General features: G+C 41.7%; 1 protein-coding gene and 1 long non-coding RNA gene across 2 annotated transcripts in view; one reads left to right on the forward strand and one right to left on the reverse strand.

Annotated features, from left to right (window-relative positions):
• The window catches only part of KIAA1217 (KIAA1217 ortholog), a 504,546-nt gene that overhangs the window by 259,438 nt on the left and 218,238 nt on the right, over positions 1-26,870 (reverse strand).
• On the forward strand, positions 3,804-25,059 carry LOC121932805. Its single transcript, XR_006104424.1, has 3 exons — positions 3,804-4,037; positions 22,143-22,339; positions 24,939-25,059. It is a non-coding gene; the product is annotated as an uncharacterized LOC121932805 (long non-coding RNA).

Below are 26,870 nucleotides of genomic sequence, written 5' to 3' on the forward strand. Positions count from 1 at the left end.
AGAGTTATAGTATAAGGCTCAAACCACTACACCACTCTGGCTTTCCAGCTTTTTCTTTGTCTTCCTTTAAAGGTTCTGGGCTCAGGTTTGACAAGCACCACTGAACACTGACATCCACACCTGTATTAAGTTCCACTGATTTAATTAGGTCAACTCTAGTTGTAAGTATATACTAGATTTGGATCAGGAGATCCCAGTTAAGGTCTTGATGGGGCCATGAGACTGACTGGTTGACCTTGTTCTGATAATTCATTCTCTCTTAACTACCCCCACAGGACTACTGTAACAATAAAGTGGTGAGAAGGAAAGCCATACACAGTGCATCTGCGCCATGTGTGCATACATTTTACATGGCTTCCAGCTTACGCGGAAGCCGTTTGGGGAAGAAAACAATGGCATGTGCGCCCACATGCACGTGTCCCATTATTTCCTATGGGGCTCGAGCACAGACGGATCCTCCATGTTAGGAGAGGGCCCACTGTATGTAACTTTCAGTTCATTGGACAAAAGCCAGGATATAAGTATATGTAATAATGAGAGCCAGCATGGTATAGTGGTTTGAATGTTGGTCTATGATTCTGGAGACCAGGGTTTGATTCCCATCTTGGCCATGGAAACCCACTGGGTGTCCTTGGGCAAGTCACACCCTCTCAGCCCCCCAAAAACCCATGATAGTGTCGCCTTAGAGTCACCATAAGGCAGAAAGCATTGGACTATGTCTCTGAAGACCAGGCTGTGATCCCCATCTTGGCCAAGAAAACCCATTGGGTGTCCTTGGGCAAGTCACATAATCTCAGCCTCAGAAAACCACATGATAAGATCACCTTAGAGTTGGCATAAGTCAGAAACAACTTGAAGGCATTGGACTATGACTCTAGAAACCAGGGTTCGAATCCTGGCTGTGCCATGTAAACCCACTGGGTGACCTTTGGCAAGTCACACTGTCTCAGCCTCAGATGATGGCAATGGCAGACCCCTGCTGAAGAAACTTGTCAAGAAAACCCTGTGACAGGTTTGCTTTAGGGTCATCATAGTCTGAAAACAACTTGAAGGCACACAACAACAACAAAATAATAGTAATAATAGTAGTAGTACTAATAATATAACCATTTTCTTTGCTGCACGCTTAGACTTCCAAGAGACGCACTAGTGACTACTAAAAAAAACACACTTGCTAATATGAGTGCATCTGGATGCAGCCACACAACCATATTTTTTTTTTTAACGGTTAACTCAAGCGGGGTAGACACTGCCAGAAAGAGGCAGCTCCCTGATGCCTCTCTTTACTCCGCAGGAGCACCGCAGTAACCAAATTGTGTGGCGCTCCTGCGGAACAAAAAAGATACACCCGGAAGCGGCTCCTCTTTGCGGCATCACTGTGATGCCGCAAAGCGCAAGACATCGCGATCATGTCGCAGCTGCACCACCCCATCTGGAAGCGGCGCAGCTGATGTCACCATTATGCACCACGTCTGGTGGGCGCGTCGCAGCTGCGGTGCCCTTGTCACATGTGAGGGCTGCTGGGTGTATGGGCACTCCGCCCACCAGGCAACCCTCTCATGTGACGAGGGTGCCTCAAAGGCCCATCTGTTCCGGGCCTCAGTTCTTTAAAAAAAATAACATGCAAGTTATGTATACAAGTTGGGAATTTGAAGCCACAGGAAGCAGCAATTGTAATAATTTTTTTGTCAGACCTAGTCCCTTTAAAAATCCCTACCCTAAGTCCTGACATTTATTGTTTAGAAACCAAGGGGTCATTCACACTACATTATAGACTGGATCGCAAATTAGTGGGTAGTTCCCACTGGCGCCAGTTTTTGCACACCTGAATTGAGGTGGATCCAGGGCAAATCCCCCTTATTACAGGCTTTTTCCCCGTTTCTTTTTGGAAAACTAATTTTTTCTGTGGTGCTGGGAAATGTGAACTTGTTCCTGATCCTGCTCGGATCATTTTGGGGGAGGGATAAAGGTCAGAGGGTGGGCAGTTGGGCAAAACATGCCTCCCCTCTTGCCCCAGCTGCTTGGCCAGAGCCATTTTTTTGCAAGCACTGGGTGCCAGTTTTTTGTTCCTGAACTGTCATCTGTGTAATCCCTTTACTCTTGTAACAGGGGGACATCGCTAAAGCCGTTGAATTTTTTTTTTATTTTTAAGTTTGTGATAGAATGTGCAAATTTTTCCTCTACCACTTATTTTTTTTCCTTTTGCTTTCTCCCGCCACTCCAGCCAAAAGTTCATATACGCACTTTTTGCTTGGATGTTGCGCCAGCATTTGGGGTTTTGAATTTTGTTTTTTTAAAAAAAGTTAGATTATATGAATGTTTGGTATAGGGTGGTCATTTGGGTGACATGCATTTGTATTATTAATCTTTTCACTGACAGAATATGCAATGTCTGGGATTTGTGTGTTGACTCTTGCAAGGTGTCATTCCCCATTCCATCCTGAGACAGTACTTTCCATATGGCTGCAATATTACTAGACACCGTTAATTTGCAGAGCCATTGGTACTTTGTGTTCCCAAATTGATGAGATGCGCATATTCAGTCAGATATTTTTTATAAAAAACAACAAAATGGAAATGATCAAATATGATCAATAAAGTGGCTCCGTTTAAGCAGTTGATGAAAAAATAGTTGCAGCGGATACTAGCGACACATCACCATAGACAACAGTGGAAGTGAATATGAAAGTCACTGATTGACAGAACAAAAAAAACAATGGGAATGATCGAAAGCGATCTATAAGGAGGCTCCATCTTAAATTGAAACTTGTTAAGTGTGAACATCAACCGGGTTAAATTGCACCAGGGAGGTTCAAATGGGGTAAAGGTAGTGGGAACATCCATTCCAGACATATTTGGTATTGGAGGAACAGATCTGCCCGAATCTACTCAGAACAAAAGTACTAGTGTGAAAGGGGCCCAACAAACTTAAAACATTAGTGAAGTGTGCTTCTGTTGACAAAATGCAACATACAGGGGAGGTGGAAGATCTTAAATTTTAATGCTACAGGAACTGCATCCCCCAAAGAAAAACTAGATGGAGTCTACAAATACTCAGGTTTAAATTAGACCAATGCTGTGCAATCCAAAAATGTTTCTTCTTAGAAAGGCAGACTTTGCACCAAACAAGGCCCATCAAATTGGATTATAACATAACATTGGTATACCCAGTCTCTGCCTGCCTTCCCAAACAAACCCATGTGCTTTACAAGGAATACACTTAAGGCTCAGCCATTTACTCAATGTGGGTTCACCATCGTGTGAAACAAAATGAGGAGGAAACTTACTTCCACCTATTGTTGGAACATATCGTATTAAAAGGATGACTTCCCATTCTCTGGGGGATCACACCCTTCCCTTGTCAGAGATTGCTTTGTGTTTCAAAAAAGTCCTTCCCAGGAGAAAGTGAAGCAAAAGAAGCAATTTTAAAAAACAAACATTAAAAAAACAGTCACAACCACATCATAATAAATAAAGCATCTGCCGGGTATAATCTGTCACTAAGATATAAAAAGCTCTAGTGAGGGACATGCTGAATGTAACTCCATCTCTGCCGGATTCTGTTACTTACCCTTCATCTCTCTGCTGTCTCTTGGACAAGCCTCCAGAGGCTCAGATTTCGGGCTTTCAGTTTCCTCCATTGTCCCTGCCTACTTTTTCAAACTCCAGCACAAGCTTTCGATTCAAAAGTTGAAAACCTGCAAGCTCAGAAAAAGCCTACCAGACAAACGCCCTCCCAGCGTCAAGGAAAACCTAGCCTTCTCTTGACAGCAGAAAGTTCTTTTCAAAAGTGATCTGCATTCCAGAAGAGCAGGGAGCCTGCCTGGAAAAGAGGCCAGGGTTTTCCAACCAGACTGGCAGGCAGGACTCCTTGCAAAAAAAAGAGCCTCTTGGCTCCTGCGGCTGTTGCTGAAATAGCCCCCTAACCCCCACCCCAGTCTCTCGGTTTCTCTCTCTGAGGCCCCCAACAGGTGATGGATTTGTCTGCCAGAGAGATTTTCATCTAGGTCTTTGCCCTCCATTTCTGGAACATTGTTGTAAGTCTAAGCTGGTTCTTTGCCATCTCTACAATATTGTTTCTAAATCTAAGCTAATTCTTTGCCAACTCTAGAACACTGTTTCTCCACTTTTTTTTTTTTTTTAAAAATGCATGCTCCCCCTCCCCAATAATTATAAACCTCTCACACAAGTATAATCATAGGGTGGCTTGAGTGTTTGTTACATAGGGTGGGCATCATGGATTTAGTGTGGTTTTAATGCTGGTAATTTTATACTGTTTTTAGATAATATTTTTAAATGGTTTTATTGTAACATGTTTTTAGAATTTTTATTTCTGAGCCACCTTGAGTCCCTTTCTGGGAGAAAGGCGGGATAGAAATCAAATAAATAAATAAATAAATAAATAAATGTCATCTAATAATTCCATATGAAATTTGAAATTCTGAGACAAAAAAATCAGCTCATTTGGAAATTTAGAAAAAATATATAGAGAGTGCACCCTTTCCTTATGCGGGGGATCCGTTCCGGACCGTCCTGCATGAGGCAAATACCACGTATGCTCGAGCCCCACTAAAAATAATGGGGCATGTGCATGCGGCGTGGCGCACAGGCCATTGCCTCTTTCGTCACCCGGCTTTCAGCATAAGCTGAAAGCCATGCACAGTGCACCCATGTATGATGTGGGCGCACTGTACTTCAATATTCATCAGCTATTCATCTATTATTATTATTATATCTTTTTTGTCCCGAAATTGGGATACAAAGCAGCTTACAAATGTAAAAAAACAACACAATGCAGTTATATTTTTTGTGGTTTTTTTCGGACTATGTGTCTGTTTTCTAGAAGTGTTTATTCCTATACAATTAATTTACATTAACTAAAGAGCACCAGAGCAGTACTTCTGGGACTTGTTGTATGCCTCCAAGTTGTTTCCAACTTATGGTGACCCTAAGGCAAATCAATCATGGGATTCTCTCTTGGCAATTTTTTTCAGAGGGGGTTTGCCATTGCCATCTTCTACGGCTGAGAGTGTGTGACTTGTCCAAGGTAATCCAGTGGGTTTCCATAGTAGAGCCAGAATTTGAAACCCTGATCTCCAGAGTCATAATCCAGTATACATGCTGCCAGATACTGCCACTGCATTTGTGCCCATTGGGTACTACTTGTTTCTTTCTTTCTCTGGAAACTTCTCAGGAAGTGGAAGTCAATGGCATTTCCCATCTTCCAACTGTCCCATCATCCCACTTTTTCAACTGCTTTTAAAATGTCCCAGTTTCTCTCTCCTCCTCCCACTTTCCCCCTTTGTCTTCAGCTTACCTCAGTTGCTGCAAACTAAATGCAAAGTACAAAAGTAGTTTGTACTCCATTAACTCAGCAGGAGGGAAGGAGAGGAGAGGTGGAAGCTTGCCTTCTCTAGTAAGCAAAAGCAACCTGCTGCTGCCTCTTCTAGGTTATGTGTTCTTCCTCATCATGTTCTTCCACTTTTGCCATCTTGAGAACATTCTGATTAGTATTTATATACTAAATTAAGACAGAATTCCTGTATCCCATTTAGGTGTCATTTTTTCAAAGTGTACATTGCTCTACATAGGCCTCTGATATTTTTTTATAGCTGTACACATTGAAGATTCTCCATGGGTGTTTCCACCCACCAGTTCAAAACTAATGCAAGAGATAAAAGCTTTGGAACTTTGCTTCTGAATTCTCAAAGAATGAAAGACTCACAAAAGATCACATCTGATAAATTCTAAATACAATTAAATTAAGATTTATAATTGCAGCTTTCATGAAAACTATAAAAGAAGACACTAAAGTATGTCAAGCAATGAGCCAGAAGAAAATTAGCTAGGCAGAATTGGAAGCGAAATTATACAAAAATAAATAAATGAATATGCTACAGCTACAGTCTTGGCAGGCTTATTGGGTCATTAGTTGGGGGAAAACACAAAGCAAAGCGACAAAGAAATTCTATGAATATTTACTAAGGGAGAAGAGTCCCATCATATTCAATGTGACTTACTTCCTGATGAATGTGCACAGAATGATGGTAGAATCCAGAATTCACTGGGGATATTGACACTCTGATTTGTAAAATATTGTCATTAATTGAACAATTTGAGCATTATGCCATTCACCACTTTCTGGACTTGCTGGAATCTGTATGAATTAATTAATAACTTGCCTTCTTAGTGAACTATCTTCAGCCTCTCAACTGATTCTGTGACCAAAACTGGCTATTGCATTCTTCTGGACAGAAAAGGCTACAATTAGTTTCTTCTTCTAAGTGAAATTTGCTTGAGAAACATGGACCCTCTAAACAGTAGTAAGCTCCTGTACCATTGGTTTTTCATTAGGGGAGAACCAACATGGTGTAGTGGTTTGAATGTCTTTAGAGAACAGGGTTCAATTCCCCCACATAACAAAAACAACAGCCAGACCCAGAGATTTGGTAGGGTATTGTCAAGATGAGCCTTAAGACTTCCCAACTCTATGGTTTTAAAATGTTTTCAATTACATGACTCCCAGCTTCATGAACCAAATCCAATGAATGCAAAACACACAAACACAGAATGACGTTAAGGGTCCTTTTTCAACTATATGATTCTATGATATTGCTGTTGTCGGGTGCCTTCAAATAATTTCTGGCTAAGGTGACCCTATCACAAGGTTTTCTTGACAAGACTTGTTCATAGTGGGTATGCCATTGCCTTCTTCTCAGGCTAAGAGAGTGTGATTTGCCCAAGTTCATCCAATGAGTTTTGATGCTGAGCAAGAGATGTAAATGGCTGCCACCCAGAGTCCTAATCCAAACTTAATCCACTAGACTATGCTTGCTCTTCTATAACATATAAATTTGTAATAATCTCAATTTTTATTTCAAGCAAAAGGGAGATTTTCATGCTCGGGGACAACTTGAAGGCACACAACAGACACAATGAAGGCTGCAGCATCAAAGTGGTGGGAAGGGAGAGAGAAGGGGCCACTTCCATCTCCTTGTGGCTGATGAAAGTGACTCCCACCAGGTAAATAAATAATAATAAATAAAACTTTTATTTTTATCCCGCTTTTCTGTGATGAGACAATCAAAGCGGCTCACAACAAATTAAAATATCCACATTCAACATTATGTCCCAAATCCACCCCCCTTAAAACAGAATTAAACATGATATAATTACAATTGGAGATTAAAATGCCTATTAATAACACAATAAAACACAATAGCCTGCACCAGATTTTAAACACCTGGATCTCTTCCTTCCCACCAGGAAGCCTGCACCAGATTTTCAACCCCTTGATCTCTCCCTTCCTACCACAAAACCTGCACCACTAAGCAGGGTCTGCTCTGGGTAGTACTTGGATGGGAGACTACCCAGGAATATCAGGTGCTGTAGGCTATACATCAGAGGAAGGAATTGGCAAAACCACCTCTGAATATTCTTTGCTTATGAAAACCCTGTGTGATTCATGGGGTCATCATAGGTGTACAGATGGCATGAAGGCACATACACACACAAAGAATTCTGAAGAATGAACCCCACATCTGGTCATTTTTGGTCAAGAACAAGTCAAGCATAAACTGGGCATGGCAGCAAGTCATGAAGGACTTTGGAGAGAAAATGGGCAGTTTCCTAGATTGAGTGAACCAAATCTTTCCCTTCAAATCTTGGTTGCAAGATGTGGTTAGATGCAGTGGTGCAAAAACAGGCACATGTGGTGCATACACTTTCTTACGCTTCCAGTTTTGTTTACAAGAACCAACTGAAAGGTGGGAAAAACTGCAGCACCCTCTATCAAATGTGCAAATACATACACCTGCACATGCTCACTCACTTGCTATGGGCTGCTTTAATGTACTCCTTCCCAAGTGGAGTTGTGTACAACAGAATAGAGAGATTGACTGCTGTATTTATACTGATAAAGGCTCAAGTGCATTTGGATATCATAAAAACCAGATCCTGCCATTAAGCAAAGGCCTGAAAATATTTTGCACAGCATGGCTTCTGAAACAAGGAACAGCTGCATTTCCACTGGCACAATATTACCCACAGAGCATTATTGAAAGAAAACATCAGAAGAACATTTGCCTGGGCATCACAGGAACATTTACTGATGAGCTGTTTTTCATTTTTGACCCAGGGCTGACAGCTAGCTGCTTGAAAGTCATGATAGCACTAAACCAGAAAAACAATAGATTCCAGTCATTTTTGTTTGCTGAACTCAGGGGTGGGCATTTTTTGCTAGGTCTGAGGCCCTTGGGGCATCTCCACAGAATGCACCCCCACTCTGCCACTGAAAATTGGTGACAAACTAGGAAAAACCTTTAAAGCAAGCAGCATGTGCTTGTTTTAAAGGTGTTTTACTGATTTGCCACCCAAAGTTGTTGTGTAAAATTTGCCAGCAAATTTCACTGGCACGTGGGAGCAAGCTGTAAGATTTAAAAATAGCCCAGGGGGCTTCAAGAAGCCCACAGCCCATATGTTGACTACCTCTTGCTTAATTTAACAACTCACTCACTCATCCTTAAAGCCTGACCTTGTATATATGCCTGCTGTATATGACAAAGCACCCAAACATTTCATTGACATTAATTGTAGCTGGGGTTTTATTAGTCTAAAGTATGTTAAAGGTTTATAAAAATGTGTGTGATGTGTGTGATTGAGATACATTTTTCTTCACCATTCATAATACTAGATCTAGGATAATTTATTGAAGCTGAATGGTGGAAGATTCAGGAATTAAAGGAAAAAAATGAAGTACAGGTACTTCTTCAGAGAGCATATACTTCAAGGTGTTAGCCTCTGAGATACAGTTTGTTAAAATCCATGTAAGAAGTACATTTTCAGATCACAGCACACAATATTACTTTTTTCCTTCTGTTCTTCTCAAAATGTCCACATGCAGAATTTCTCAAGAAGAGAAAAGCAGAAACACTCTTGTTACTTCATCAGAAAAAGCAACTGATGAAACCAGTAGGGCAGACAATGTGATACTGCAGTTGAAACTCAGCCCATTTTGACATATCTTGCTATACTTTTGTCTGATAACATGAAATAATGGACAATAATGTTGATCATCTGTCATAAAGTGAAATAAACCTTGGATACCTGAGTACAAAATCTTGTTTCAGGGATTTACAAACACTAATTAATCTATTTTAAAGTTTATCAACTTTAAAATCAACTAGTGGGTATTAATTAGGTGATTTTCTAGTACATTTTTAAAATGGCATTTAAATGGCCATAGATGGTCAAGTAGGACATGCTTTTGAATTATAGGAAGTAAGTAGACAATTAGCCGATGCTAGTTGAACTAAATACTAAATCATGTCTTGAGCAGTAGAAGAATAGTTTATAAATATCTGATTTAGATGGAGAAAGATGTTATTTGCATTATCATGCATGTTAATAAAGCTGCGACAAGAACTTGAGTTTATTTATTAGATGTAATCTTCAACATTCTCCCATTTATAATAAGATTTATAAAGATTCTAATAATAAAATTGTTAAGTGAAAGCTAATACCTTTATCAGCACAAGCTATAGCAGAAGCAGAGCAAAAGCTATTTATGGGCTGCAGTCAAGCCGTCAACCTCTTTTAGCTCCCACAGCCACCCTAAATTAAAAAAAAATGTGTGGGAAAATCATCCCCAAAATATCCAGAAGTGTGGCATTTTTACTTTATTTGGACCCCACAAAGCCACCCCTTCAAAAAATGGGGGGGGGGGGGAATAGAGCAACCACTTATGGCTGTGAGCGTGAAAATTGGTCCCCAACTCCAGTGTGGTTGCTTGCTCCTAAATTAAAATGAAAGTGATGTTTTAAATTATCTGAATGATACATCTGGATTTTTCAGCCATTAAACTAACATTACCTCTTGCCTTTTATATGAATTTGGAAAATAGTATGGGGAATATTTTTGTGTAGAACTTGCTGAACACACAATTATTTGTTCTTAACTGTTGTCAAGTCAACTTCAGTTTATGGCAACCCTTGATTATGGTCATCCATAATCATGGTAATTGGGGACAAAGGCAGGAGGGAGGATGTTGCCTAAAGCCAAGGTGAGTAGATAACCATATGAACGAGTATTGGAATGTAGTGTGGGAACCAGAGAGGACATGTAATGAAACACACTACACACATTTCAGCATTATCTAACCCCTTCCCCCTCATCTTCATGAGGGCACCCTTGACCAGTTCATCAGATGTCCTGTCTGGTTCCCACACTACATTCCAATACTCATTCATATGGTTATCTACTCTTTGGGCTTTAGGCAGCATGCTTCCTCCTGCTTTTGCCCTCTAATGACCATCATTAAACCTGAACTTGCAACCTCATCTTCATACCCACAAGGTTTTCAATTTTAATTTATATTCTCACACACAACTGGTTTATGGAAGTCTGTCTCTGGACTCTTCCCTCGACCCTATATACATTTGAGGAAGTAGGCTCAAGTCTATGATAGCTCATGCTACCAGCGACTTACTTTCAGGTAGTCTTAAAGGCGTTATTATGATCCCTTTGCATACTGATTTTCCAGAATAACGAGGTCTTTGAATTCTACAATGAGGTGGTGAGGGAGGGGACTAAGACAATTTAGTGCCTAAGGCAGAACATTCAAATGACTTTCCAGCTTGGATGCTCACACTTGCATCCCCAGTGATAAAAATACAATGCAGAAAATGCTGGTTTCACATTCAATGCTAGTAAACTTTTACTAAATGTTATAACACAACTTTAAAAGCACCAAGGAAAGTGGGGAAAGCCTATGGATATGGATATGCTAAATGTGACAGAACATGTTCTGCTCCTCTGAAGCCCTGAGTTATGAAACTTGACTGAGTGGTGGTGGTGGTGGTTTCAATCCTCTAGAGCAGGCTTTTTGAAGTGCCCCAAACCTTAAGCCTAGGGACTATCCTCACTGATGTTTGGCAGGGAGGAGGAGGAGGAGGAGGAGAGAGGGCCAGGTGCACCCTGTCTAGCAGTAGTGCCAGTCACACACAGTAATATGTGTGTACACATATTAATTTAAGTATTATTTCCAAGACACTGCTCTCTCTCTCTGAGATTCCTCTTCTTGAGGACTGGCAAAGAGGAGCTAAGACTTGAAATCTGGGAACCTTATTTACTACAACTGGGGAACTCTTAACAGTCTAAATTATTGTTACTATAGTTATTTATATCCTGCCTTTCTCCCAAAATTGGGACTCAGAATGGCTTACAATTTAAAAGAATAATACACTTAAAACATTTAAAAATGAGCATTAAAACAGAATTAAAACATTAAAACAGTATTTTAGAATAGTCTAAACATGACAAATGTTAAACAGTCAAGAGTTGGGGAATACTGCTGATCTTCTGTCCATCCTTGCCATACTGGGTATAAATAACAGGGCATTTTTAGCAGATAAATGGTTTCTGAGAATGGAGACTAATTTCAGTACAGAAAGCCAAGGGGCATTCCAGCTTCTGTTTGCAAAGCTTTCTTTCACATTCCTCAGTCTGCATCAACTCCACCTACTAAAAGAATATGGCATTGATGACCTTACTCCCACTCATAAACACACAGACTTCATGACTTCTCCCACACTCCATTTCTTTGGTAAACTTCCAGAAGAATAAGAATGACTCTTTGATCCTTCTCATACTGTGCTGGTGCTACAATTTAACTGATTAAGGAGAAAGCAACCACAACTTACAATAGAGACAGTCACATCCTGTTCATATTTACAGGAACAAAAGGAAAGCTGCCACCTCCTGCCTTTTCACATGCCATCTCATACCCGTTTTGCATGAGTACACTAGACTCTGTGTGCATGTGCCTTAAAATCACCTGTCAAATTATGGTGATTAATTTCATAGGGTTTTGTTAGGCAACGAATTCTCAGAGGTGGTTTTGTCCATCCCTTCCTCTAAAATATAGCCTACAGCTGCTGATATTTGTTGGTGGTTTCCCATTCAAGTACTAACCAGAACTGACCCTATTTAGCTTCCAAGATCAGGTAGGATCTGGCCCCTTTAGGAGCATTTAGGTGTAATGTAATCACTGAGAATCATGTAGTTGGGGGTCACGTTCTCTGCTAATAGGCCAAATTTTTATTCACATCTCTTCCCTGAGTATTCTCTCAAAAATCATAAGAGCTAATCTGGTGAGCCACCATGATTTGTAATGTTCAGTTATGACTGGGGAGAGAAAGGTTCAAATTCCTGTTTTCCCAGGAGGTTCAGTGGCTCCCAACCTCTGGAACTCCTTTCTGCAGGAGGTGAGACACAGACCTTTCTCTTGAAGCATAATTTAATCAATATGTAATGCTCTCAGTGAGACTCCTTATTGGAGTGTGTGCTTTGTTTATTATTATTTTAAAATGTATCCTTTAAAAATAAGTTTATACACTTTAAATGAGATTATTTTAATTGTTTTTAAAACTGCATGGATAGATTTTAATTGATTTCCTCCTGTGAGCCGCCTTATGTCCCACTCTGGGAGAAAGACAGCATATCCAATAGATAGATAGATAGATAGATAGATAGATAGATAGATAGATAGATAGATAGATATGGCCTGATTATAATCTCATAGCCTAATGTACCTTCCAGTGGTACTGATATGATGAAAGGGGAGAGAGAAACAACCATTTTGCTAACTTAGGCGCGTTACAGACCGCCCCTTTGGGGCGGCCTGTAGGCGCCCCTTTCCCCGCCAGATCGGGGCCTCAGTGTCCAGAGCGGCAGCCGCTGAGGCCCCGATCCACCGTTTTCCAGGCTGCGGGGAAGCGGCAAAAGGCCACTTCCCTGAGGCCTGGAAAGGGGTGTCCTTGGGGCTTCAAGCCCCAAGGACACCCCGCGGCGGCGGGGAGAAGGAGAAAGGGGCCATTTGGCCTCTTTCTCCTTTGGTCCGCTGGGCGCAGCCGTCTGAAGGCTGTGCCCAGCGGACCAAACCAGGAAGGAGCTCCGAAACGGTGCCCTGCCGCGACCCCAATACGTCACAACCGCGCCGCCTCATTTGGAGGCCGTGCGGTTGTCACATATCGATGGTGGCGGCCGTGTGGAATGGCCGCCACCATTTTGTGCGCACGGAGCATGCACTAGGGTTAGGGCGGTGCAGAAGCACCACCCAGTCTTAACCCTAGTACGCGCTCCGCGTGTAGTTTTTAGCCCGTCTGTAACGGGCCTTAAATTCCCATGAGCGAAGGAAGGATATAGATTCAATTAACTGCAATATCTGTGCTTGACTAGCATATGCAAGAAAGTAACAATAATCTAATATATTTTTATATCCTACTTTTACAATTATACCCTTTTTTCCCACTTCCCCCAAAACACCTTTTTTTATTCCAGCTTAATTGGGGAATTTTATTGCAACACTCAGCAAACTGTGAATATCAAAGGATGTTTCAGCTCACATGTGGATTTAGCAAGTGAAAATCAGATACGTTCACATTAAAATATGAAGCAAAAAATTCTTCCCCATCTCTGGTTAGAACTCCTTGCATGTCAGGTACAGATGCCTGCTCTTCTTTTATATTTACATGAGTAAATAGAAACCACTCCAGAAATGGTGTCTTCCAGCAATAAAATAAGCTGTTTCCCTTCTGAATGAACACCCAGAAGGAATATTTTACACTTCTTTCCTGCATTCATGGAAAAAGGAAATACATATATTGTAGAGAGTTGCTCTAAAATAAAACTGTAAAAACTTAAAATAAGTGTTATAACTGGTGTGGCTGTTAGAAAGAAACAGGGATACAACTAGACATGAGAAGTTTTTAAAAAAGTAATCAATTACAGTTACAATTCAGAGACACCCCCAATATCCCCCACAGGTAGTTACCATCAGGTTTATATTTTTTTGAAAGAAAGTCTGTACTTTCTCACTACAGTATTTAGCAGTAACTAATAGCATACTCATGACAACCACCATGGCAAAGTGGTTTTAGTGTTGGACTACAACTCTGGAAACCAGGGTTCAATTCCCAACTCCGCCATGAGACCTGCTAGGTGACCTTGGGCAAGCCACATGCTCTCAGCCTCAAGTAAAGGCAATGGCAAGCCTCCTCTGAACATATCTTGCCAAGAAAACCCCATGATAGAGTTGATGGAAATTGGAAACTACTTGAAGACACACAACAACAACATAACCCTCCAACATTTAACAGATGAAAACTGGGACACGTGTGGCCAAGCAACATCAAAGCACAGTCAAGATGGCAATGAGTATTAATGAGGAAGAAAATACAATCTAGAGGAGGATGCAGCAGACTGCTTTTGCCTGAGTTGACCGGGAAGGGCAAGGTTCCACCCCCTCTTCTCTTCTCCTCTCTGATGAGTTAACTGAGTGCAAACTACTTTTGCACTTTGAACTCAGTTTGTGGCAACTGATGTGAACTGATGACAAAGTGGAAAGGAGAGAAACTGGGACACTAGTTTACAGTTTGTAAAGCAGCCTAAAAATGAGACAACAGATGCGTAACTGGTACAGTCCCTGCCAAACAGGGACAACTGGAGGGTATGTAATGAAGTACCCACAGGCACTTTGTCGCATGGCAGCGGCAATATTAGGGTTTGGAAGCATGCAGCCACCGCACGCTCCTGAACCCTAATATGTACGGGCACCGGCATCATGGCAGCCACCCATCCATACAGGGGCCACCATGATGCCGTTGATGCCGTACAGTGACTAGATGTTGCTGGCAGGGAGTGGCATCATGGTGGTGCCTCTTCCTGCTTCCGGCATTGCAAAAAAGAATCCGCTGTAGGCGGCTTTTTTTTTTTTTTTTTGCGGCGCATCTGTGCTGCAGCATGGGGGTGCTGCAGCACAGACATAGGGCTTACAGGGGCAGCACGGAGCCCCCCGTCTGTACTACGCCATAGTTAGTTTTATTTAGTTTTCTTTAAGTACCAGAATTCTATAAGCTGTTGTCCTAATGGAAACCTAAGCACACATAAGCAGTGAGGCCACACACCTCTTATACCTTTAAAAAGCAATTAATGATTATACTACAAAAGGAGTGATACTATCCTTTGTTATATTGTTGTTGTTGGTTTGCTTTCACATTGTGTCTGACTTACGGCAACCCTAACATAAACCTATCACAGGGTTTTACTGGAATATTTGTTCAGAGAGACTTTGCCTTTTCCTTGCTCTGAGGCAGAGAGAAGTGTCCCCATGACTGAATGGGGATTCCAATTCTGGTCTCCAGAGTTGTAGTCCAGTGTTCAAATCACTACATCATACTGCCTTCCTGTTACATTATAATTTAATGTAACTTGTAACATACTGCAGAAAAATAAAATAAAAAGAAGAGGAAAATACTATTGCAAAAAAGAAGAAATTGCAAGCCATTCATTATTTCTACTGGTTATGTCCAGTTATTCCTTTAAAAATATGTGTTTTATACATCCAAAAATGCAAGTATAACTATAAATTAAACATTAAATTCTTAAAATAAGCTGCTTCGTATTGTTAACACCAAAATAATCTATATGCGTGCCACTGAGCATCCGCATATAGGCTTTAGAAGGAATGATATTTCACATAGCTTGCCTCAAAGGTAGGGAAAGATGTGCTCCATTAAAAGCAGGTGAAACCGAACTACTGAATCCCCATGCCCTACTACAGAAGCAGTCATTTATATACAACTAGAAAGAAAATGGAGAGGTATGCGGAAATCAGACTTTTAAATCATTCTGTATCCCGCTAAGGTTTAAATGCATTCCAAAGAGTGCCTCTGTTATTAGTATTCACCTTATCCATGTCTATAATATAGAAAACTGCCATAAAACTATTTTAGATCCCATCATTCTGTAGCATCTGGAGCAGAACCTCACACTGAGAAGGGAAATGAAAGTATTTTTAGCCTTCCCTTCAAAAACAGTAAGGATACACTAAATATAAATGTATCCACTTAATGGCACATACTCTTCAAGCACATTGCATGACAGCAGGTACAGCAATAACACAGAAACACCAATTTGTTTAAAAGATGTCCATTCCCCCAATGAAAAAAAGATATTATAGCTAAACCAAGATAGTGAATGGTAAGTCTTGCTCCTTGATGAAATGGAATTTATAAAGCCAGTCCTTGATAAATTCCATTCTGCGATGCTAGCAAGAGCTGATATCGGAAAACAAGAAAATATAAAGTGTCAAATTATTGGCCATCACATACCTATTACCCTTGAGGATGCATCTTCGACACTGCCTGTTCAAAAGCCACAAAGTCAAAAGAATAACAGGGTCCTATTTTTTATGGTTCCGGACTGCAACATCAGAAGCCATATGTAATGTATACAGCTGCAACATCACACAATATTTCAGCCTATTGATACAGACCTAAAGACAACGACAAACCCCCTCTGAACAAATCTTGCCAAGAAAACCCCATATCACATTAGCTGTCCCCAGAATATTCTGGCCCCGAATCCCTCCCCCTCCATTTGCCCGTTACCCCTTACTATTTGAGACTCTACCCCCCATACGAATATGCCAGAGCCCTCAGATTGTCAGGGGAAGGCTTGCTCTTGGTCCTACCACCAGCAAAGGCTCGCTTGGTGTAAGCACGACAGAGAGACTTCTTGGTGGCTGCTCCCACCCCCGGGAATGCCCTTCTGAGGGAAGCTAAGTTGGCCCCCTCTCTGCTTTTCTTTCCTCAGCAAGCAAAACCCATTTTATTCAGGCAGGCTTTTAATACATAATCATGGGCTGGCTTTTATATGGGCCGTTTGTTTTATGGGGTGTGTATTGTAGTGGAGGAGTGATGGCTCAGCAGTTAAGATACTGATTCTGACGAATGCAGGATTGTCAGGTTGGCAGTTCGAGGCTCAGGTATCGCGTGATGGAGTGAGCTCCCGTCACTAATCTTATGCCAACCCAGCAGTTTGAGAACATGTAAAAGTACATGTAGATAAATTTTAGAGGGAAGGTAACAGCATTCAGTGCCGTCTTGCTGGCCACATGATCACAGAGTTGTCTTTGACAATGCTGGATCCCTTGGCTTAGTAATGGAGATGAACACCACCCCCTACAATTGGACACGACTAGACGATCTTGTCAAAAGGGAAACCTTTACCTTTTTACTATTGTAGTTTTTAATGTATGGAATTATATGCTGTTTTCATTTGATGTTTTTAATTATTTTTTAAAACATTTATTGTAAAGTTTTTAAAAATGCTTTTATTTGTGAGCTGTCTTGCATCCCTTTCTGGGAGAAAGGTGGCATAAAAATGAAATTAAAAAATACAACAGATAAAATACCTGTTATATTTTGCTACAGGTTTTCAGCTCTCACAGTGAACTACGTGTGGCTCTATTGCCACACAGCCCTCATTCATTGCCTGCCATTGCCACTAAGATCAGAACAAGGTGCCCAACCACATTATCAACCACAGGGACTTCAAGCACAGTCGGCCCTTGGTATACGTGGGGGATCCGTTCCGGGCCTCCCCGCGTATGAAAAAATCCACGTATGATCAAGTCCCATTCTATCCAATGGCGGCACGCGTACACGTGCCCACCATTGGACACAAAAGTCCCTCTCTTCCCTTCCTCTTTCCCCCCTCCTTCCTAACTTTCTTCTCTCCCTCCCTCCCTCCCTCCCTCCCTGCTTACCTGCTGGGTCGCTACGCTGCTGCCGCCTCCACATTTTCATTGCCACTGCGGGAAAATCCGGGTGCTGCTCTTGGAAGCCTCCAGGCTGCACCTGGCCCTCTCACGGTGGTGGCGGCGGCAGCAGCAAGGAGGACGAAGCTTGGCCTCGTCCTCCTAGCCACCGCCATAGAAGGGCCAGGTGCAGCCTGGAGGCCTTGGCCTCCAAGAGCACCACCCGGACTTTTTGTGGCAGCAGCGGCAGCAGCAGCGAGGAGGACGAGGCTTGGCCGCCTTGCGGCTTCGGCCTCTGCCTGCTGCGAAAAGGCTGGGTGGTGCTGCACTCGGCTCTTTCCCGGCAGCAGTGGTGGCGAGGAGGACGGTACTTGGCCTTGTCCTCCTCGCTGCCACCACCGCCACAGAAGGGCCGGGTGGTGGCCTGGAGGCCTCTTGGCCTCCAAGAGCACCACCCGGCCTTTTTTGTGGTGGCGAAGGCAGAGGAGGCCACAAGGGAAGTTAGGAAGGAGGGGAGGAGAGGAACTTTTGTTGCCAATACTTCTGGGTTTGCCATGCATGTATGCTCAAATCCGCACTTGGCAAATCCACGTATAAGGAGGGCTGACTGTAAAAGGCAGCATCTGTCATTACTGTGAAAAACTGCAGCAAAAGGAGAGTTATTTAAACATGGGCTACAGGGAGAAAATTCCAAAATGTGTGTGGGCATCCCAAAGACAGTTTGGACTCAGTTCGGGGTTCTGGCCCTGAATCATGTAAACAGGATGCAGCAGTCCTAGGTAGAATTCAGGGTAAATCACTCATGTGGAGAAGCCCATAATTGCATACTCAAGACCAAGCCCTTTTTCCTTCTTGTCCTCTGTCTAACTGAATAGTTTTTAGCAGCATCAGGATTACAGTGATGGTGAAGGAGAGCAGGAGAAACACTGACTTTTGGCACAGAGTTGAAGCAGTGTGTATGCAGCAGATTGAACTGGGAAACAGCAGGATTCTGTTTTAGCTCACCCTACCGCAGCTATGTGTGCCTGTGTAAAATAGGCAAAGGAAAGCAGCAGCAGCCTGCAGAGTCTCTTACTGAGCTTGCAGTGTTGCCAACAAGCCTCAAAGATATTCCCCAGAATGTTTTACCAAAATCCCAGATCCCTGGAATTCCCCAATATTTACCAGAATATTCAGTCAAAATCCCCAGAAATAAATTAAATTCCCCAGATTTTGGGGAATTGCCCAGAAATTGGCAACACTGATTGTGAGAAAAGCAAAACAGAGAGAAAATGGGAAAGCAGATAAATCTGCCTCACCATCTACCTTAGCATGCATTTAAAAGCATAGACCAGAATGGAAATCATTTAAAAACTGGAGAATGGTGAAAGAAAAAGAAAAAATCCCTACATTCATTTTGCAAGAAGCTTTCAAGTAGCCTCTAGAAGGTTTGAAATATTTTTGTTTATTTAAAAAGCTTATTTGAACTGCTTGTTTAATTTCACATGCATGTATTGTTGGATTTGAATAAACAGCTGCTGAAACATGTTGAATTGCTTTTCTTTGTAGTGTAGGGACCTATCTCAACTCTTTCCATGTTATTTCTGCCTCTGGTACCAAATTTTTTGTTAAAGAAGTAATATCCAAGAACATGTCTACTTCATTAATTAAGGTATATCTGTAGTTTTCATTTTAAATTGGATGTCTTTTATTAAAGTTTAATTGAAGATCTCAGGTTGTGGAAGCGGGCTCTGCAACGACTAGAGCGCGACTGGCAGAAACACCAGCGCTTATCTGACAAGACACTCCTAGAGTCTCAGTTGAAGGCCTACGGAGTGGCAATAAGTGCAGCAAAGCGTTCCTTCTTTGCTGCACGTATTGCATCCGCAGAGTCCCGTCCAGCAGAGCTGTTCAGGGTGGTGAGGGAGCTTACCCAATTGCCCCCCCCCCGAACCCTATTCTGGAACCATCTAAAGCCTGCTGTGACGAATTTAACAACTTCTTTGCGGATAAAATCTCTCGGATAAGGGCTGATCTTGATGCCAGTTTTAGCTCAGAATCTAGAGTAGAGGTATCCAGAGCTTCCGCAGACTTGGTTAAACTGGATCACTTTGAGTCTGTCTGTACTGAGAATGTGGACAAGATTCTGCGAAGTGTTAGGAAGACGACTTGCTCTCTCGATCCCTGTCCTTCATGGCTGACAGCGCAAGGGGGGACGGTTGTAACTAATATGTTGCACCGTATTATTAATACATCCTTCAGGGATGGGCAATTTCCATCTACATTGAAGACAGCCATAGTAAAATCTTTATTAAAAAAGCCCTCTCTTGACCCCCTAATTCGGAACAATTATCGGCCTGTCTCGCTGCTGCCATTTTTAGGGAAGGTGATCGAGAGGGCAGTTGCCTTTCAGCTTCTGGGGATCTTGGATGAAACGGATTATCTGGATCCATTTCAAACCGGCTTCCGGGCGGGCTATGGAGTTGAGACTGCTATGGTCGCCTTAGTTGATGATCTCCGTCTGGGCATGGACAGGGGTAGCGTGTCCCTGTTAGTGCTTTTGGACATCTCAGCGGTCTTCGATACCATTGATCATGGTATCCTTCTGGAACGCCTGAGGGAGTTGGGTATCGGGGGCTCTGCTTTGCAGTGGTTCCGTTCCTACCTCTCGGGTAGATTCCAGATGGTGGAGCTGGGGGACTGTCGCTCTGATAAGAGGGCCCTTTCATCTGGGGTCCCTCAAGGAGCGATTTTGTCCCCCATGCTGTTTAACATTTACATGAAGCCGCTGGGAGAGATCATCCGGAGACATGGGGAGAGTATGTTGATGACATCCAAATAGTCTTGTCTATGTCTCCGACTGATGCAGTAACTAAGGAAGGCATCTCTCCTCTTAATGCTTGCTTGGAGTCGGTAATGGGCTGAATGAGGGAAAGCAGACTCAGCCTGAATCCAGAGAAAACGGAAGTACTGGTGATAGGCTCTCCTGGTCCAGGTTTGGAAATTTTTCCACCTATGCTGAACGCGGTCACGCTCCCTGTGAAGGACTCCGTTCGCAGTCTGGGGGTGCTCCTTGACTCGTCGCTCCACCTTACATCTCAGGTGGATGCGACGGTTAGGAGCACCTGTTATCAACTTCGGCTGATACGCCAACTGCAACCCTTCCTGGACCGGGGGGACCTTGAAACCATGGTACATGCTCTGGTAACCTCTCAATTAGATTTCTGTAATGCGCTTCACATGGAGCAACCCTTGTACCAAACCCGGAAGCTTCAATTAGTGCAGAATATGACTGCTAGGCTGGTCACTGTGTGTTCCAGAGCCTGCCACATAACACCAGTCTTAAAAGATCTTCATTGGCTGCCTGTTCGCTTCCGGGTTGAATACAAGGTGTTGGTTATTACCTATAAAGCCCTAAATGGCTTGGGTCCAGGGTACTTGGAGGACCGCATCTCCCCATATAATCTGCCCCGCACTCTCAGGTCGGGTGAGAAACATCTTCTAAAAGTTCCAGATGCTCACTATGCTGCAACTCGGAGGGCATTTTCCGTCTCATCCCCACTACTCTGGAACTCTCTCCCCAATGAGCTCCGTACAATTAGCTCACTTGATGGATTTAAGAAAAACTTGAAGACCAGGCTTTCCCCCCATGAACCTTGTTGTCATTCTTCTTCCCCTGCAATTGTGATGTATTCCACCTTCTCAGCCTTTTGTATGAGTGCTGTTTGCTGTGTTTTTATCTTGCTTGTTTGTAATTGTTGTTAGGGAGGTTGGGGTGATGATGTTTTTAATTGTTTTCAATTCATTGCTGTACACCGCTATGATCTATGGAATAGTGGTATATAAATAAAAATTTTATTATTCTTATTTTATTATTAAGAGGTTTTGGTATGTGACATAGTGGTTTTTTAAAAAAAAATGCACAATAATATGTATATTCTTAAAATGTGTGGCCTTTAACTTAGTTAAAGCTGCAGTTCCAGGGTATACTGATAGAAAGTAACTGCTATTGAAATGCCAATAAATAAGATTTACTTCTAAGCAAATACACTTAAGACTGGGTCCAACTGAAATGGTTTAATATTTAGCATGTGAATGAATAAAGATAGCAGATAACACAATGAATGGGAGCATCCTATATCTTGATTTCTAATCCATATATTATACACTTTAAAGTGAATAAATTGGAAACAAAGAACTCTTAAACTGCACAAAAACAGTTGCATTTATGACTGTGGTTTATTGAGCTGCCACCATCTCCTAAATTAATTCATATTTTCTCATCACATCATGTGTAAAACAGCCTGAATTTTATTGCTCCTGACAAGACCTAAGAGATTAAGTGGAAATTGGTCTGGACCTAAGTTAAAATCTATGGGAAGCTCATGCTGCCAAAGCCTACCAAGGAACCGGGAGGAAAATACATTCACATATAGCAGTGGAATATTTGATCCAACCTCAATGAATGTTTGGCTTGTTGAAGTCATCCTACTCACACACAAGTTGGAAAAGGTTATAAAATATGATGACACTTAGCTGTGCTTCTCCTTGTCATTGGAATCAGGTGGGGCTATGCAGACGCTGGACAGATGCCTGGATGCTGTAATGGGCTGGATGGAGGCCAGCCTACTGAAGCTGAATCTACATAACATTAGAAGCTCAGTAGATTGTGGGAATCGGGATGGAGCTGCACTCCCCTCTATAGGGAAGATGCACAGTTTGAGAGTAGTCCTGGATCCATCTTTATCATTGCAGGATCAGGTAACTTGGCCCACTTGCTACAGTCCTTTATAGACATGGATAATCTAGCATTGGTAGTTCATGCCCTGGTAACTTCCAGCTTAGACTGCTGCAGCATCTTCAATGTAGGATTTAAGAGCAGTGACATCACTTGGAGGGTGCGGGGAATGCAGGCCACACCAGGTGACACCCTAAGGGGGATGCCACCACTGTTCCTCAAATATCTGAGGTTTGGCTAAAGGGCTGTTGTATTCACCTGTTTCCTTTTAAATGCTGTAAGATATGGGGTGATTGAGGTGAAGCTTAGTGAGAGATGAAAGGAGAAGTCCCAGACTTTTTTAAAATTAAAAATTTAAGTTTAATTTAAAAAATATATAATTTGTTATTTTTTAATTATTTTTAAAATTATTTTAAATTTTTATTTTAAAACATCACATCTCACCAAATTTTCACCCTAACCACATGAAACTATATAGATGCAAACACATTTAGGTTGTGTGTATGATATTGTAATTTAAAAGTACAGTGCACCTGCATCATATGTGGCTTACAGCATATGCTGGAAGCTACATTGGAAAAAGCCTTCTTGTGTCCCAGAAGAAGTAATGGGGCGTGTGCCCGCAGCGCTCACACCATGCCGCACCATGGCCACATGCCCCATTACTTCTAATGGGGCTCCAGCATACACAATATTTCCCTTACATGCATAAGGGAAGGGCCCACTATATAATTTTAATTTTGCTAGTTGTTTATATCACAACTATTACCATTAAATTCAACGATATATGGGAATTATGATTTATGAGTAACATTAGCACTAAAAAAAATTACTAAAGATTCTATATCAGTGATGGTGAACCTATGGCATGCGTGCCAGAGGTGGCACTCAGAGCCCTCTCTGTGGGCACATGTGCTGTCACCCCAGCACAGAGTTTGCCAGAGTTTGTTACTAGAAAGCCAGAGGGACATGGCATTTTGCAATAAATAAGTGGGTTTTGGGTTGCAGTTTGAGCACTCGGCTTCTAAAAGGTTCACCATCACTGTTCTATATGGTCTAGTAATGGGAGAAGGTCAATGGGCCAGTGACACCATGAGTTACCACACCAGGTGACACCAACCCTAGTGATGCTACTGCTTAGGACAAAAGACACGGAGACAGGAGATTTCAAGCAACTGTAGTGAAATAATTCATGGATTGCCAGGATGTGGACCTATAGCTATGTTAAAGTATCTGTACATATGCTCTCAGTACTAACACCACCAACTGGCAATCCTGGGAAGCTGTAAAAGCTCCAACAAAGTCCCCAGAAGAAACCACAACAGATGCCTACCTAGAGAATTTCTTTTCCAGTATCAGAGCAACTTTTAAAGCTTGCAGAATGCCCTAAAATATGTTAGGGTTGCCCTCTGAGAGAGTCCACCTTTTACTTCCCAAATAGCCAGAAAGGCAATTTATGCTCAACTGGAGATATTTAAAAGCCAAATAACATTTATTTGATGCTCACACAAAGTAAGGAGATGTTCTTTTCTTTTAAAGAGAGTATTGTCATTGGCTGGCTCAAAACAGGCTTTCTCAAAATCTTTTTGTTTCTTCGAATAATCAGAAACACGAAGTGCATTTTACTGTGTTTTAATGTGGCAGCAGGTGAGTAAGAATTTATGGGAGGTAATGGTTATATTCCCAATTTATACAAGCCAAAAATGAAAGTTTAATAAATTAGGATGATTTATTCATCACCTTACTGATGAATGTGAGCTGTTCACTCCTGCTTCTCTCCTTTCTTCAGTAAATTAACTAGAAAGCAGGCAGTTTCTCTTGGTGTCTGATCCTGAGATTATCATTGTATGTATCCAAATAAACCAGGATTATAAACCTGTAGTTTTAATCCATGGCTTGTTATTATCATGGTTTGTCTTGGTGCACTAAACCATAATCTTAGGACTGGACATAACAAGAAGCTATCTTATTTATCATTAGTTTACAAACTTAAGTGAAAGAAGGAGCAGTTTTGCTATAGGAACTACCCTGCTAGCAGTTTACAGCCTGATTTATTAAACATTTTTTTGGTTTATAGCGATGTGCAAGTGGAGGTAATGTGCATTGCTTGTCTTGACAAAACCTTTGCCTTAATACAATCCAAGATTGAAAAGACTAAGGCTTAAAAGCATCCCATAGAGTATATGTTGTAATACACATGAAACACCAAATCGGTACTCAAAAGAGGAACAGGTAGAAACCCTGAAAAGATATCTATATTTGTGTAATTCCTTGATTAACCCAACCAAAAGTTAACAGGAAAAAAATGTAGGGATTTCAGCTCTGATGATCATTTCATCTGGCAAATAGAGACAAAAAACAGGTTGGGATATGATAGGTGGAGGTGGGGGGACTGACTTGAACTCATTGCATCTGCACAATCACATTCTTAAAATGGAAAAGGGGAAAAGGTAATGTAAGTGTTTCACTTTATATCCCCAGGGCTACCCCTCAGACTGTTAAGAACAATAGAGGAAGAAATATTTGATCCCCCCCATAATGGTACTGAATAACAGCTGGATAGTTTATTTAAAAATAAAATTAGAAAACTGAATCAAACGTTTCTTCTTTTCTTGCTCCTAGGGGCCTTTTTAGGTGAATGGGTTGGACAATAAGGCAGACACAGTCTCCAGACCTTCAGCACCTTTCCATCCCTACAGTTAAGACTAATATGAATGTCTTGAGACCACATTCCAGCTTGATCTATGATCATGAAGTTACTATAAACCCTCTGTGTTTCCCCACATACCTGTTTTTGTAACATTTTGTTTGATGGAGACATCTGAGGATCTCAAAAACATACAGATATGTACAGAGTTTGTCCTAACCACAAAGGAGTACAAGGCACTGCAGAGTGGAGGACATTAAAAAAAAGGGAGGACATGACCAAACTAAAAACTCTCATATAAATGTAAATTCATGCTTCTTAATGATGCTCAAAATGGATGACATTTTGGAATTCCTCCTGGACAGAAGGTTGAAATATAGGATATGTCCAGCAAAGGAAGACTTCTAGTCACCCTGTATACATATGGATTTTGGTTGTTCTGATCAAGGTAGGGGTTTGGAAACTTGTCTTATGGCTCACTGCTACATCTAAAAGACACATTGGGATTTTTTTTTAAAAAAAATCTTAAATTAGAGTCCCAAGTGTCCTGCAAAATACAGTAAATATTGCTTTCGTTGGGGGGGGGGTACCACCAGCAATTCATCTTACAGGCTTTGTTTAGAAAACCAGTTATCTTGAGATAACACCTTAACTTTACTCAGACTTTGATTTTCTTTCACACTCAGTGGGTCAACTGTAGGTGAAGTGAGATGAAAGCTGGCAAAGGCAGCTGCAGACAGTTATATATTTTATCAGGAAAAGGCTTGCTTAGAAACAGAGGACACAATCCTGACAAAGTTCAAGACATTTGATTTAAGCCTCATTTATTTAAACAGAGAGACAGATAAGCACATGCTCCCCCACTTAAATCAATGCACTGGCTGATGTCTTTCTCAACTAAATGAGTGGTGCCTATATGAGTTGAACTTTGAGCCATGTCCACAGGGTCTATGCAAGAAGCATTCAGTGACAACTAATCTAAGGATAAACAATGCATGGAAGGAAGGGGCCTGCTGAATTTCATGGAATGATATGTAGATATTACACACAAGTTGTTTCAACAGAGACAGTCAATGCCCAAGAACAAGGATGGAGAATTACGTACTCAATCCTATTTTCTTCCTTCTATCTTCTTCCTGAGATAAACTATCTGCGTAGAATTGGAGTAATGTCAGTCTAAGCACTGATTTTCACTCTTTACTGCTTAACAGTCCCAACGACACAGTTCAGGCTTTCACAGCTTGGCATTATTCAGACTAGGGTTGTAGATCTCAGGACATGGATCTCCAGTTTTCATGGAGCATTTTCAGGAGGCAAACAAATGTGCAAATTCTCCATTTTGCAGGGTTCAGATCTGGATAAGAAGAAAGATCTGAACAAATCTCCAGAGTGCCAGCATGGGGTAATGGTTTGAGTGTTGGACTACAGCTCTGGAGATCAGGGTTCAATTCCCAGAGCAGCCATGAAACCCACTGGATGACCTTGGGCAAGTCACATGTTCTCAGCCTCAGGAGAATTCAACGGCAAACCTCCTCTGACCAAAACTTGCCAAGAAAACCCCAAGAGAGGTTTGTCTTAGGATCACCATAAGTTGGAAATGACTTGAAGGCGCACACATACACACAGAGACAAAGAAATCTCCAGGTCACCTAGGAAAGCAGCAACTTATTACTATTTCCAAGGATTCATGGATTTGTTACAGCAACTCGCACTCTTAAAGAGGTCTAAGTATTTACTTTGCTTGCTACATCCCTCCCAGTCATTGTGGTGCCAGAGCTCACCCTCCACTTAGCTCTGCTCCCACCTTCTGGCTAGAAAAAGTACAGTAGAGCTGCTTCAAAAGAAAGTTTCAAAGAATACAGGAAAAATCATGAAGCAATGCACGGAAGTTAATGTGAAAATAAAAA

The sequence above is a fragment of the Sceloporus undulatus genome, chromosome 6, assembly GCF_019175285.1.
Source record: "Sceloporus undulatus isolate JIND9_A2432 ecotype Alabama chromosome 6, SceUnd_v1.1, whole genome shotgun sequence".
Taxonomy (NCBI): Eukaryota; Metazoa; Chordata; class Lepidosauria; order Squamata; family Phrynosomatidae; genus Sceloporus; species Sceloporus undulatus.